General features: G+C 36.4%; 1 protein-coding gene across 8 annotated transcripts in view; it reads right to left on the reverse strand.

Annotated features, from left to right (window-relative positions):
* The window catches only part of MARCHF8 (membrane associated ring-CH-type finger 8), a 212,746-nt gene that overhangs the window by 121,572 nt on the left and 78,418 nt on the right, over positions 1-12,756 (reverse strand). Inside the window, exon 1 of one of the 8 annotated variants that reach the window (XM_007962532.3) lies at positions 6,114-6,756. The exons of 6 other annotated variants lie outside the window; for them this stretch is intronic. The gene's annotated coding sequence lies outside the window, so the exon portion shown is untranslated. Of the gene's footprint in view, positions 1-6,113; positions 6,757-12,756 lie in introns of those variants that run through there. One more of the 8 variants, XM_073018951.1, reaches the window with a different exon arrangement.

The raw sequence follows: 12,756 nt of genomic DNA on the forward strand, positions 1-12,756 counted from the left end.
AGGTTTGCATAAATCCATTACCAGAACATTTTTAATTATAAAAAAACTATAAAACATGACCATAGTTGATTAACACAGATGAAAACATCCTCAGCAAAACAATGGAAAGATCAAATTCAGTAACTTACAAAAATAATAATAATATATTATGATACTGCAGTATTTACTCCAGGAATATAAAATTTGGATTCACGTATAAAAGGCAATTTCATTTACCATAATACCAGATGTGATGAAAGCATCTGACAAAGTTCTATATCCATTCTGGGTTAAAAAAAAAAAAAAAAACTTTGGCACACCTACAAACAGAAAGAAATTTCCTCTATCATATAAACCTACATCAAATAACATAATGAAATTCTGAGGACGTTCCCTCAAAGACTGGCAACATGGCAAAGATGGTGACAGAAATCTCACCAAGTCTACCCAACATTATAGCATACAGAAGATCCTATTAAATGTAATAGGCAAGAAAAAGAAATACTATGCATAAATATTTGAAAGGAAGTTATAAAACTTTCTTTTCAGAGGCTAATTGTTAACAAATAAATTCTTAAGAATTATGTCAGTCTAGCAAGATTCATCTAAGTAAGTTTGGCAAAGTTGCAGGATGGCAGGTCAACATACAGAACAATCGTATTTCTTTTTTTTTTTTTTTTTTTTTTTTTTTTTTGAGGAGTCTCGCTCCATCCCCCAGCTTGGAGTGCAGTGACCAGATCTCAGCTCACTGCAAGCTCCGCCTCCCAGGTTCACGCCATTCTCCTGCCTCAGCCTCTCCAGTAACTGGGACTACAGGCACCCACCACCTCGCCCGGCTAGTTTTTTGTATTTTTTAGTACAGACGGGGTTTCACCGTGTGAGCCAGGATGGTCTTGATCTCCTGACCTCGTGATTCGCCCATCTTGGCCTCCCAAAGTGCTGGCATTATAGGCTTGAGCCACCGCGCCCAGCCGAACAATTGTATTTCTATCTTCCACGAACAAAATGAAATTTTAAAAACATTTCTTAATACCAAAAAGCAAATTATTTAAGAATAAACTTAACAAAAGACATGGAAGCCCCATATACTGAAAACCACAAAACACTGCTGAAAGAAATTAAATACCTAAGTAAATGAAGATACATACCATGTTTGTAATTTGAAAATTTCAACACCGTCAAGATGTTGATTCTGCCCAAATCACAATTTCAACCATATTCCCACCAGGCACTTTTATAGAAATTAGGCTTTTGATTCTAAAATGTATATGAAAATTCAAAGGACCTAGAACAGCCAAACAATCTCAAAAAAGAACAAAGTTGAATGATTTAAACTATCTGACTTCAAGGCTTCTTACAGAGCTACAATAATCAAGAGAGTATTGTGCTGCCCTAAAGACAAACAAACAGATCAAGAGAACAGAATACAAAGTCCAGAAACAGACTCACACATATACAGTTAACTGATTTTCAGAGGAGGCATCAAAACAATTCAACGGGGAATGAAAAGCCTTTTCAACAAACAGTCCTAGATCAGTTGGATATACAGTACAGAAAAATGATGAACTTCAACCCCTATCTCAAACTATTAACAAAAAATAATTTGAGATTGATCATAGATCTAAACCTAAAGCCAAAACTACAAAACTTCTGGAAATAAATATAGCATATATTTGCACAGAGTGTGGGCAAGATGCAATAAAAGCATTTGATGAAATTCAACCTACGGAAGATGCAAGAAGTACCACTCCCTCATGGTGTTAGATTAATACGGATAGAATCAATATGAAATCATAGTTGTTAATATATAAGTGTGTATACATAGGTGTTGCTAGGGTATGAATGTGTCCCCCAAAATTCTCATGTTGAAACTTAATCACGGTCTGGTATCCTGGCTCAAGCCTGTAATCCTAGCACTCTGGGAGGCCAAGGCAGAAGAACTGTTTGAGCTCAGGAACACAAAACTAGCCTGCATAACACAGTGAGGCTTCATCTCTACTAAAAATAAAAATTAAATTAAAAAAAAAAAACTAGCCAGGCATGGTGGCATGCACCTTAAAGCGTCCCAGCTTAAAAGTCCCAGCTACGCAGGAAGCTAAGGCAGGAGGATCACTGGAGCTCAGGAGGTCAAGGTTGCAGTGAGCACTACTGCACTCCAGCCTGGGTGATAAAGTGAGACTCTGTCTCTAAACAAAAAGAGAAAAGAAAAACAAAGAAACTAAATTGCCAATGCTAATATTAAGACTTGAGGACTTCACGAGGTGATTAAATCACGAGGGCACAGCCTTAATGAATGGGATTAGGGACCTCATAAAAGAGCCAGAGGGTGAAATAAGCCAGGCACAAAAAGACAAACATCACATATTCTCACTTATTTGTGGAATCTAAAAATCAAAACAATTGAACTAATGAACATAGAGAGTAGAAAGATGGTTACTGGAGGCTGGAAAGGGGGGCTGTGGGGAAGGTGGGGATGGTTAATGGGCACAAAAAAAAAATAGAAAGGATGAATAAGACCTACTATTTGATAGAACAACAGAATGACTATACTCAATAATAACATATATTTTAAAATGAGAGTGTAATTGGATTGCTTTTTACACAAAGGATAAATGCATGAGGGGATGGATACCCTATTCTCCATGATATGATTATTTCACATTGCATGCCTGTATCAAAACATCTCATGCACCTCATAAATATATACCTACTATGTGCCCACAAAAATTAAAAATTAAAAATATTATTTAAAAAAAGGGCTGGCAGGAGTTAGCTCCCTCTTTAGAGACCCTATCTCTAAAAAAATTGTTTAATAAAAAATTAAAACATGGATATACACATATGTATTTACACACACACAAACATATCCTGGCTGTGGCCACTGAGTAGGCCTAGAAATAATGACACACCAGTTGCAATAAGCACGTCATATATCCAGATCTTGATTTCCAAATACCATTCATTCTTCACTAATAGTAACAATGCTCCTCTAAGAAAAGCTAATTTGAGGCCGGGCGCGGTGGCTCACACCTGTAATCCCAGCACTTTGGGAGGCCGAGGCGGGCAGATCAGGAGGTCAGGAGATCAAGACCATCTTGGCTAACATAGTGAAACCCCGTCTCTACTAAAAATACAAAAAAAAAAAAAATTAGCTGGGCGTAGTGGCAGGCGCCTGTAGTCCCAGCTAGTCAGGAGGCTGAGGCAGGAGAATGGCGTGAACCCGGGAGGCAGAGCTCATAGTAAGCCCAGATCGCGCCACTGCACTCCAGCCGGGGGACAGGGCAAGACTCCTTCTCAAAAAATAAATAAATAAAAAGAAAAGCTGATTTGAGGGGTGGGTCACACACAATGAGCCCAAAGCATCTTTTTGCACCAGAAGGTAAATAAGTACTCAAAGAATTGTGGAGACATATAAAAAGAACACAGAAGCCAGTCTGAAAGAGTTTACACAGACCAAATTTGGGACGATTTTAGTATCAAAATAATCACAGTAATGAATTACAGACCACTAAATATGTATATGAATCATTCAAATAAATAATTGAACAAATAAATAAATGGGACGTGGAGGGAGGAGGGAAAGGTCTTCCTTACAGTAGAATGCCAGTCAATAGCTACAGAAGGAAGCATGCAGTTGGAAAGTCATCATTGGAGGCTAAAACTTGTGGGTGAAAGTTTGATGAGGAACACGATATTAACACAGAGTCAATACATATTAACTTCAAAGAGAAAAACAGTATCACCGCAGTAGAGAAATCTGGCAGATACCAACTTAACCAACTGTTTGATGCTATCAGCAATATTGGAACAAACTGACATCAGGTTGCTCCTAATATGTTGCACTGAGAAAAATAAAAATCACTTTTTTGTTATCCTTGCATAAAATGCATGAACTGAATCTAACCATGAGGAAACTTCAGACAAGTAAAAAGTGAGGGACATTCTAAAAAAATAACTGATCTGTACTCTTCCAAAAGATCAATGTCAAGAATGACAATGAGAGGTTAACAAAGTACTCCAGATTAAAGGAGACTAAAATATGACAATTAATTTCACAGTGATTCTGGACTGGATACTGGACATGGAAAACAAAAGGGCAATCAAGGACATTACAGTATTGAAATTGCACTATAAATCAAATAACAACACTGTACCAATTGTTAAATTCCTTGACTGGTAATTTTACTGTGGTTACACAAGAGAATACCCTGGCTCTTAGAAATACATGTTGAAGTGTTCTTAGGACCTATACAACTTAAACTCAAACGAATCACAAAAAAAATGCATTTATATATATGCATATAAAGAAAGGGGGAAAGAGTAATAAAGCTAACAAGGTAAAATACAAACAACTGGTTAATCTTAGTAAATAATATGTAGTAATTCCCTATACTCTTTGTGGGTTTTTTTGTTTGTTTGTTTTTTTGAGACACGCAATCTCAGTTCACTGCAACTTCCACCTACGGGGTTCAAGCGATTCTCCTGTCTCAGCCTCCCGACTAGCTGGGATTACAGGAGCCTGCCACCATGCCCAGCTAATTTTTGTATTTTTAGTAGAGATGGGGTTTCACTGTGTTGGCCAAGCTGGTCTTGAACCCCTGACCTCAGGTGATCAGCCTGCCTCAGCCTCCCAAAGTGCTGGGATTACAAATGTGAGCCACCGCGCCCGGCCTGTGTACTTTTTCTGTAAGTTACACATAAAGCAAAAGATATAAGTGGAAAACTAGGTAAGCTTTTTTTTTACAAAAATGATAGACAAAAAGCCCTACCCTTCATATATAAAGAAGCTATATAAAGGAAATTGCTTTTAAAAAACACTGTAACACCTCCAAAAGATTAATAGGAAAAGGACATGTACAGTCAATTGCACAAAAGAAGCTAATGAACTTTTAAAGGAAAACAAAAACAAAAAGTCAATGAAAGATGAGATGTTTTCCACCTGTTAAACCGATGATGTTTTCTTTTTAGAAAATATCAACACTGGCAAGGATGCCCTAAAATGGCCACTCAACACCTTACTAGTGGAAGCATTAATTAGAATCCTTTAGGAAAGCAGTTCAGCAATATGAATCAACAGCCTTAAAAATATCCACACCAGGCCAGGCACGGTGGTTCACGCCTGTAATCCTAGCACTTTGGGAGGCAGACGCGGGTGGATTACCTGAGATCACGAGTTCGAGACCAGCCTGGCCAACATGGTGAAATCCTGTCTCTATTAAAAATACAAAAGTTAGCCAGATGCAGTGGTGGGCACCTGTAATCCCAGCTACTTGGGAGGCTGAGGCAGGAGAATTGCTTGAACTCGGGAGGCAGAGGTTGCAGTGAGCCGAGATCATACCACTGCACTCCAGCCTGCAAGAATCCGTCCCCCCGCAAAAAAAAAAAAAATCCACACCATTCTAGTTAATAACACTATCTGAAAGAAATAATCTAAACTGTGGACTAAAATTTATGCTGAAGATATTCATCAAATGATAACTGTAATAGCAAAATTATTTAAAACAATCCATGTTAAACAATACAGAAATCATTAAGTAAACCACTTAGGATATAACCACAAAATGCAATATGCAGTCATTAAAAGTTATTTAAAATCAGAAAATATGACATAATAAATGTTAAGAGAATAAAGTTTACAAAATGGGCAGTTAGGATGATCTTAAGTAAAAAAAAAAAAATTCATAAAGCTCAGAACAGACATATTATAAACAGTGACTGTTTGAAAATGAATATAAGCAAGGAACATGAACACTTGTCCCAGTCTCCAGTTTATGAGATCTTACCCCTCACCACCTGTGAACTACCACTGCTTACATGATGATGCCTGTCTCACTCCCTGTGCACTCCAAGTATTTCTTGAGGCCATAGTATCATAGCTGGCTGCATTCTGTAAACATCTGCTGCTTCAAATTTACAAACTCTCCCACCTCATTTCATACATGTAAAAAATGGATCTAGCTATTTAAGTCACCTGAAAATTGAAACTATATTGAACATGAAGTTCATCAAGAACAGTTTTCACTTTTCTCTGCTTCTTTCAAATAAAAACATTAAGGAGGAAACATGCTTGGAGCTTTCTTTCATTAACAACAGAATCCAAGGCAGGCTTGAGACAATATAAAGATACCACATACCTGATTAGTATTGTGCGCTAGGACCACCAGTGATGTCGTCGGTTTATTTTCATGTCAAAGAACATTTGCTTTAGCAGTCTAATCTTAGCTACCACAAAAAAAAAAAAAAACCACACACTCACACACACCCATCTGTGTGCTGCAGTGCTCAGCCACTACCCAAGGCCATACCTGACTCCAGCTCCGCCCTGTTCCCCACTGATTCCACCTTCTACTTGGCAACTTCTGCCTAATTAGCTGAGCAGAGCACAGTCAGGAGAGAGGAGGCTGTGAGCAAGGCTGGGAACATGGAGAAACCAGACAAGAGTAGGAAGACCTTAACCATGGCAGAGGGCCAACTGAGCGGCATTTGTAAGTCTGTGGTTCTCAACAGGAGCAATTTATCACCCCAGGGGATTTTGCCAGTGTCTTGGAGATATTTTTAATTGCCACAACTGTGAGGGTGCTAATGGCGCCTAGTAGGAAGAGGCCAGGGATGCGACTAAACATCCTACAATACAAAGAACAGTTCCTCACAACAAAGAATTATCCAATCCCAACTCTCAACAGAGTTAAGGTCAAGAAATCCTACTACAGACTGATGCATTCATTAGTACAGTGGAGTCTACTGTACAGTACAATTCAGCAGGAACAAGACACCCAGTGGTTAGAGGAGACCTGAGGTAGTTCAGGAAATGTAAACACACACATTACCTCCTCACTCAGATGCTAAGGTGACCAAAATTCTACCTCAAGAATTGGGAATGAGGGCATTGTAATTAATTAATTAATTTAATAAAACTAGTAAGAATGCTTTTTTCCCCCAAAGGCTTGCTCCTATAAATATCTTATATTTAAAGACTGCTTCACAGCAAAAACTGTAAGATAATACTATCAAAATTGCCCAGACTGGTAAACATCTCCAGAAAACTTGGCAACACACATAGTCAATGACAAATTTAGTTGTGTATCTCAACAGGACCTAAAAACTCAAACTCAAAGTTCCCAGCTTAGTTTAAGGGGAAAGTGTCAAGTTTTCAAAGATCACTCAAAAAGAAGAAAAGGGCTGCTTTCCCAGATGAATCATCAAGAACTACACAAGACTTAGAAGAGTAACATTTCAAAACTGAGAACACTACTTAGGCATTTCAACCAAAAAAAAAAAAAAAAAATGCAATTTTTTAAAAAAGTGTATGAATCATCATTATTAAAATTTGGTTAAAGTCATGATCAATGAGTCAAGCCATAATAGGTTTTTTAAAATTATTTTAACAACCTTATGCCATTGATTTCCACCTGTGGGAGGCCAGAAGGTTAGAGAAGTCATCTGGTAGTATCCCTGGCTGGCTGGGGCTTAAATAACTTCAACCTGTCTCTAAAGCATCATTTTGCCTATCTACCTTGACCTCTGTCCTTTCAGTGTTAGGAAATACCCATCACTTAGGGTGGCCCACTTCAATGTTGGACAGGAATTAACTGTTAAGAGTGTGTCTGTTACGCTGAATCAAGAGAACCTCCCGTTCAACTACAGGTATTGGTTTTGAATCACGTGAAACGAGCCTAATTATTCTCTACACGGCAGCCCTTCAAGTTTCCATATTATCTTGTCTTTCTCACCCAAGCCTTTTTCTTCTCCAAGTTGTAAAATGCACTCTCCCCACAAGCTGTTACAGTTAGCTATTTAAGTGATACAATTAAGATTCAACAGGAGACCAAAAAAACCAGAATGGCAGAACTGAGAGGAATCAGAGACCAGCCAGTTCAAACCTAATTCCATTTTTAAAAATGAGTAAACAAGGCAGAGAGAAGCAAGGCTGCTTGTCAGAGGTCAAGCTATTCAGAAAAGTCAGGAGCAGAATTCAAGTTTCCTAACTCTTTTGCCCCTCAGAACTGTACACCAAGTTGTACAGATGTTGTGTAAAGGAATTACAGTTTTTGTTTTATGAAAATATACAGACTGAGAGAAAAGATGATCCATCTAGCAAGAATCTGTATTAAAAAGTGACGCAGGTGAAAAAAACTAGGTAATTTAACTTAAAAATTACATAAGAGAGGAAATGTAGTCATAGACTACTACCTGATTTGCAGATGAATAGTTGTCACTAAATATTTCTTATTGATTTCACTAAAAATAGGGATGTAACCATAGTCAGAGTGGGAAAAGGCAAATGAGGAGTTTAAGATGTCCAAATCCTCAACTATCAAAATAAGAAGGCAATGCATAACATTTAAAGTGGATAAATAAGTAACAGTAGAATAACATGTTTAGAAATATTAAAAATAGGTACTGTAACAAGAAAAGTTTGCCTCTATTTTTCATTGTAAGACTTTATGCTCCCTATTTTTAAACAATGTCCAAGTATTATTTTGATAAAAATTTCAACATTAATTTTAAGATATGGAAAAATAAGGGATTGGTAATAGATAATGTTGTAGGCAGGTGAACAGGGGAAAGAGCACCAAAACACCATTAGTCGAGTACAGATTGAAATGAAAATGGGACAACCAACTATCCAATTTAAATCCCCTTTGACCAGGCAATTCCACTTCTAGGGCTCTAGACTGTAAGAATACATCCATAAATGTTCAAAAACATATATACAAGAATGATCACTGTGACACCATTTTAAAAAATACAAATCAGAGCACACTAAATATCCACTAACAGGGGAAGGGTTGAATAATTCACAAATATATGTACCCGTATATTCTTCATTCATCCCACAAAAATTTATTGATTGCTAGGTACTAAGTATAGAATAGTAAACAAAAGTCAACCGGCAAAGGAATACTACATAATTATTAAAAGGGAGAATGCAGATCTGTATGTATTGATCTAGGTGAAAAAGCATACTTCAAAATATTATATGTAGTATGATCCCACTTTTATTAAAACACCCAGTATAACTAGATGAGACTTTTTCTTTATGTACTTACAGTATTTGAATTTTTTAGCATTGTAATATTACCTGCGTAAGCTCCTTTAAAGACAATAAAGACATTTGCTTGTCAGATTGGATAAAAGTAGTAACAAAAGAAAGCAAAAAAGAATGGAGGGAAGGAAAGAATCTACTTTTTGTAAGTCTCTCTATACAGTAAAACAGGGAAGATGCACATGATTTTCACTTCTAGATTTTACCAATGTATATGCAGTCTTTATATATATCTTCAAGAAATTCTCTCACACATTCACAAGGAGAACTAAGAAACAATCTAAATTTTCATCAATGAAAGAATGAACCAATTGTGATCTATTCATACAATAAAACACCATACAGTAGTTATTAAAACTCAAACCACAAAAGCACAAATCTGAGGGAAAACCTCATATGTTAGAGAGTATATACAGAACAAAATTAATTATGTAAAACTTTTTAAAAAGCAACAAAATAAAACTGTCTTTACTTATAAATATGGACCCATAGATTAAAAACACCATGAGATACCACTTCTCAGCCTAAATATCTGACAATAGAGTGACAACATTAACGACATGGAACAAGAACTCCAATGTCTGCTAAGGTAAATGTATACTGGCACCACCACTGCGGAAAACAACATATCATATAGAGTGGTAATCAGAAATCTAAAGATAGTCCCCCAAGATTCCTGCCCCTGGTTATTCAAATACTAATTTGAGTATAGCTGTAAAACGACCATGGAGATAAAATAGAAAGAGTAATCTAGATTATCCCAGTGGACCCAATCAAATCATATGAGTCCTTAAAAGTAGAGAATGGTCTCCATCTAGAAAAGGAAAAAAATATTAGAGAGATTCAAAGCATGAGAGAGATTCAACCTCCTACTGCCAGCTTAGAAGACGAAGAAAGAAAGAGGGTCACAAGGCAAGGAACGTGTGGCCTGTAGAAGCTGAGAATGACCACCAGCTGACATCCAGCAAGGACACATGGACCTTAGTCCTACAACCATACGAACTGAATTCTACCAACAACCCAAACAAGTGTGGGAGTTGATTTCTCTCCAGAGCCTGTAGAAAAGAATGCAGCCCTACTGACAACTTGATTTCAGCCTCATAAAACCCATAGCAGATAACCCAGCCAAGCCTACTGCACTTTTGACCTATAGGACCATGAGATTTTAAAATGTGTGTTGTTTTAAGCCTCTAAGTTTGTGGTAATTTGTTATATAGCAACAGAAAACTACCACTTCTAGAAAAGTTGAAGAAATGCATTATCCTACAACCCAGCAGCTATACATCTGGCCATACACAAAGAGAAACTCTTGCCCAAGAGCACAAAAAGACATGCACAATGTTCACATCACCATTGCTCATGACAGATTTAAAAAAAAATTGACAATCCAGTCATTCATCAATACTACAAAGGACAAATTGTGGAATATTCATAATGTAACACAATAAGACAAGGAGATACCAATGAACTACAGCCATACAAAAATACGAATGAGTCTCAAATCTCACATTATACAGGATAAAAAAGCAAATGAAAGTACACACACAATACAATTCTAGTTATAAAGTTCAACGCATGCAGGGCAAAACAACACATCTTCAAGATACAAATGTGATAAAACTATAGCAATTAAACAATAAAAACAAAATTCAGGGTAGCAGTTATGTCTCTGGGGACATAACAGAATGGGATCAGAGAAGAGAGACCAAGGGCATCAAAAGTAATGTAGATTGTTCCTAACTGGTGATTACAAAGTAACAGCACTTGGCCAGGCGTGGTGGCTCACACCTGTAATCCCAGCACTTTGGGAGGCCGAGGCAGATGTATCACAAGGTCAGCAGATCGAGACCATCCTGGCTAACACAGTGAAACCCCGTCTCTACCTGGCTAACACAGTGAAACCCCGTCTCTATTAAACATACAAAAAATTAGTCGGGCATGGTGGCGGGTGCCTGTAGTGCTAGCTACTCAGGAGGCTGAGGCAGGAGAATGGCGTGAACCCTGGAGGTGGAGCTTGCAGTGAGCAGAGATGGTGCCACTGCACTCCAGCCTGGGTGACAGAGCAAGACTCCGTCTCAAAAAAAAAAAAAAAAAATTAAAAAAAAAAAACACAAAATAACAGCACTTACATTCTATACAAAATTTATAAATATTGTAATATCTACTCAATATTTGAAAAAAAATCTAGATAAAAAATCCAGATATCAAACTTCTATATAACAAAAAAAAACTTTTTTCTTTTCTTTTGCAAAGATGTGTTCATTAAAAGGACTAATTCAAATAATATAAAAAGTCCAATCATTTTTTTAATCACCTAAAATTCTCACCACCTAGACATAATCAGTAACAATTTGCTTAACATCCTTCTAGGCATTTCCTATGAGTATACATACATTTAAATATTTTACATAAAATCTCAGTATATATATACATAGGTATATGTTCTGTCTATAAAATGTTTAGACCCTTTTGAAAAACAACCATATTAAGACATAATTTACATAAAATAAAATGCACCCATCTTAAGTACAATGTTAAGTTCTGACAAAAGTGTATAAAAAGTGTATATTTAGTATAACCACCACCCAATCAAAATACAGAGTAATTCCATCACCATAGAAAGTTCTCTTCTGCTCCTCTGCAGTCAATCCCCACCCCTACCTATAACCTCAGGCAACCACTAATCTGCTTTCTTAATGTTTTGGTGGTTCTAGAATTACATATGAATCAAATCATACAGAATGTAGTCTTTTGTCTGGCTTCTTTTGCTCAATATAATGTTTTTAATTTCATAGAGTGACACTGTGCAATTCATTCCTTTTTTCTCCTAATAGTCCATTGCAGAATTGTTGATAGACTATACCGTTTCCAGTGTTGAGCACTGAGTATTGTTGTACAAGTCATTTGTGAATTTAAGGTTTTATTTTATACCCAGGGGTGTAATGTCTAGGTCATACAGTAAGTGCAAGTTTAAGTTAATAGGAAACTGTTAAACAGTTTTCCAAAGTGCCTGTACACTCCTATCAGCAATTTATGTAAAATTCTGATTGCTCTACGTCCTCACCAACACTTGGTATTGTTAGTCTTTTTCATTTTGACCATTCTTGTAGGCAAAACGTTGTTCATAATTATAATTTCCTTTAATAACTAAATATGTTGAGAATTTTTAATATGTCTACTAGAATTTCAAATACCTTCTTTTGATAAGTTGCTCCACAAATTTTTTTTTTTTTTAACCAATTTTGCCATTTGAGTTCTCTAACTTCTTACTAATTTATTGAAGTTTTTTATATAATGCTGGGTAAAAGTCCTTTGTCAGATATATAAATTGTCAACATTTGCTCCCAGTCTATAGTATACTGTTTCTTTTCCTTAACAATGTCTCCTAAAGTGCAGGAGATTTAATTTTATTGAGTAATAAAATTTTAATTTTATTGAGTCAATAAAAATTTAATTTTATTGAGTCCAATTTAACATTTTTAAAATGTTGTAGTTAGTGCTTTTTGTACCATATATAAGACTAAATGGTTTCTCCCTCAAATTGACCACAAAACATGGATATCTGCTGTCACTACTTCTATCATAATATTGGACTTGAGGTCCTCACAAGTGTAATAAGGCAAAAAAAGAAACAGAAAGCACATGATTAGAAAGGAAAATGTAAAACTGTCTTTATTCAATGACTGTATGTGGAGAAAATCCAACCAAAAGACTACCAGAACTAGTAAGTG

Source organism: Chlorocebus sabaeus, chromosome 9 (assembly GCF_047675955.1).
Source record: "Chlorocebus sabaeus isolate Y175 chromosome 9, mChlSab1.0.hap1, whole genome shotgun sequence".
NCBI classification, from domain to species: domain Eukaryota; kingdom Metazoa; phylum Chordata; class Mammalia; order Primates; family Cercopithecidae; genus Chlorocebus; species Chlorocebus sabaeus.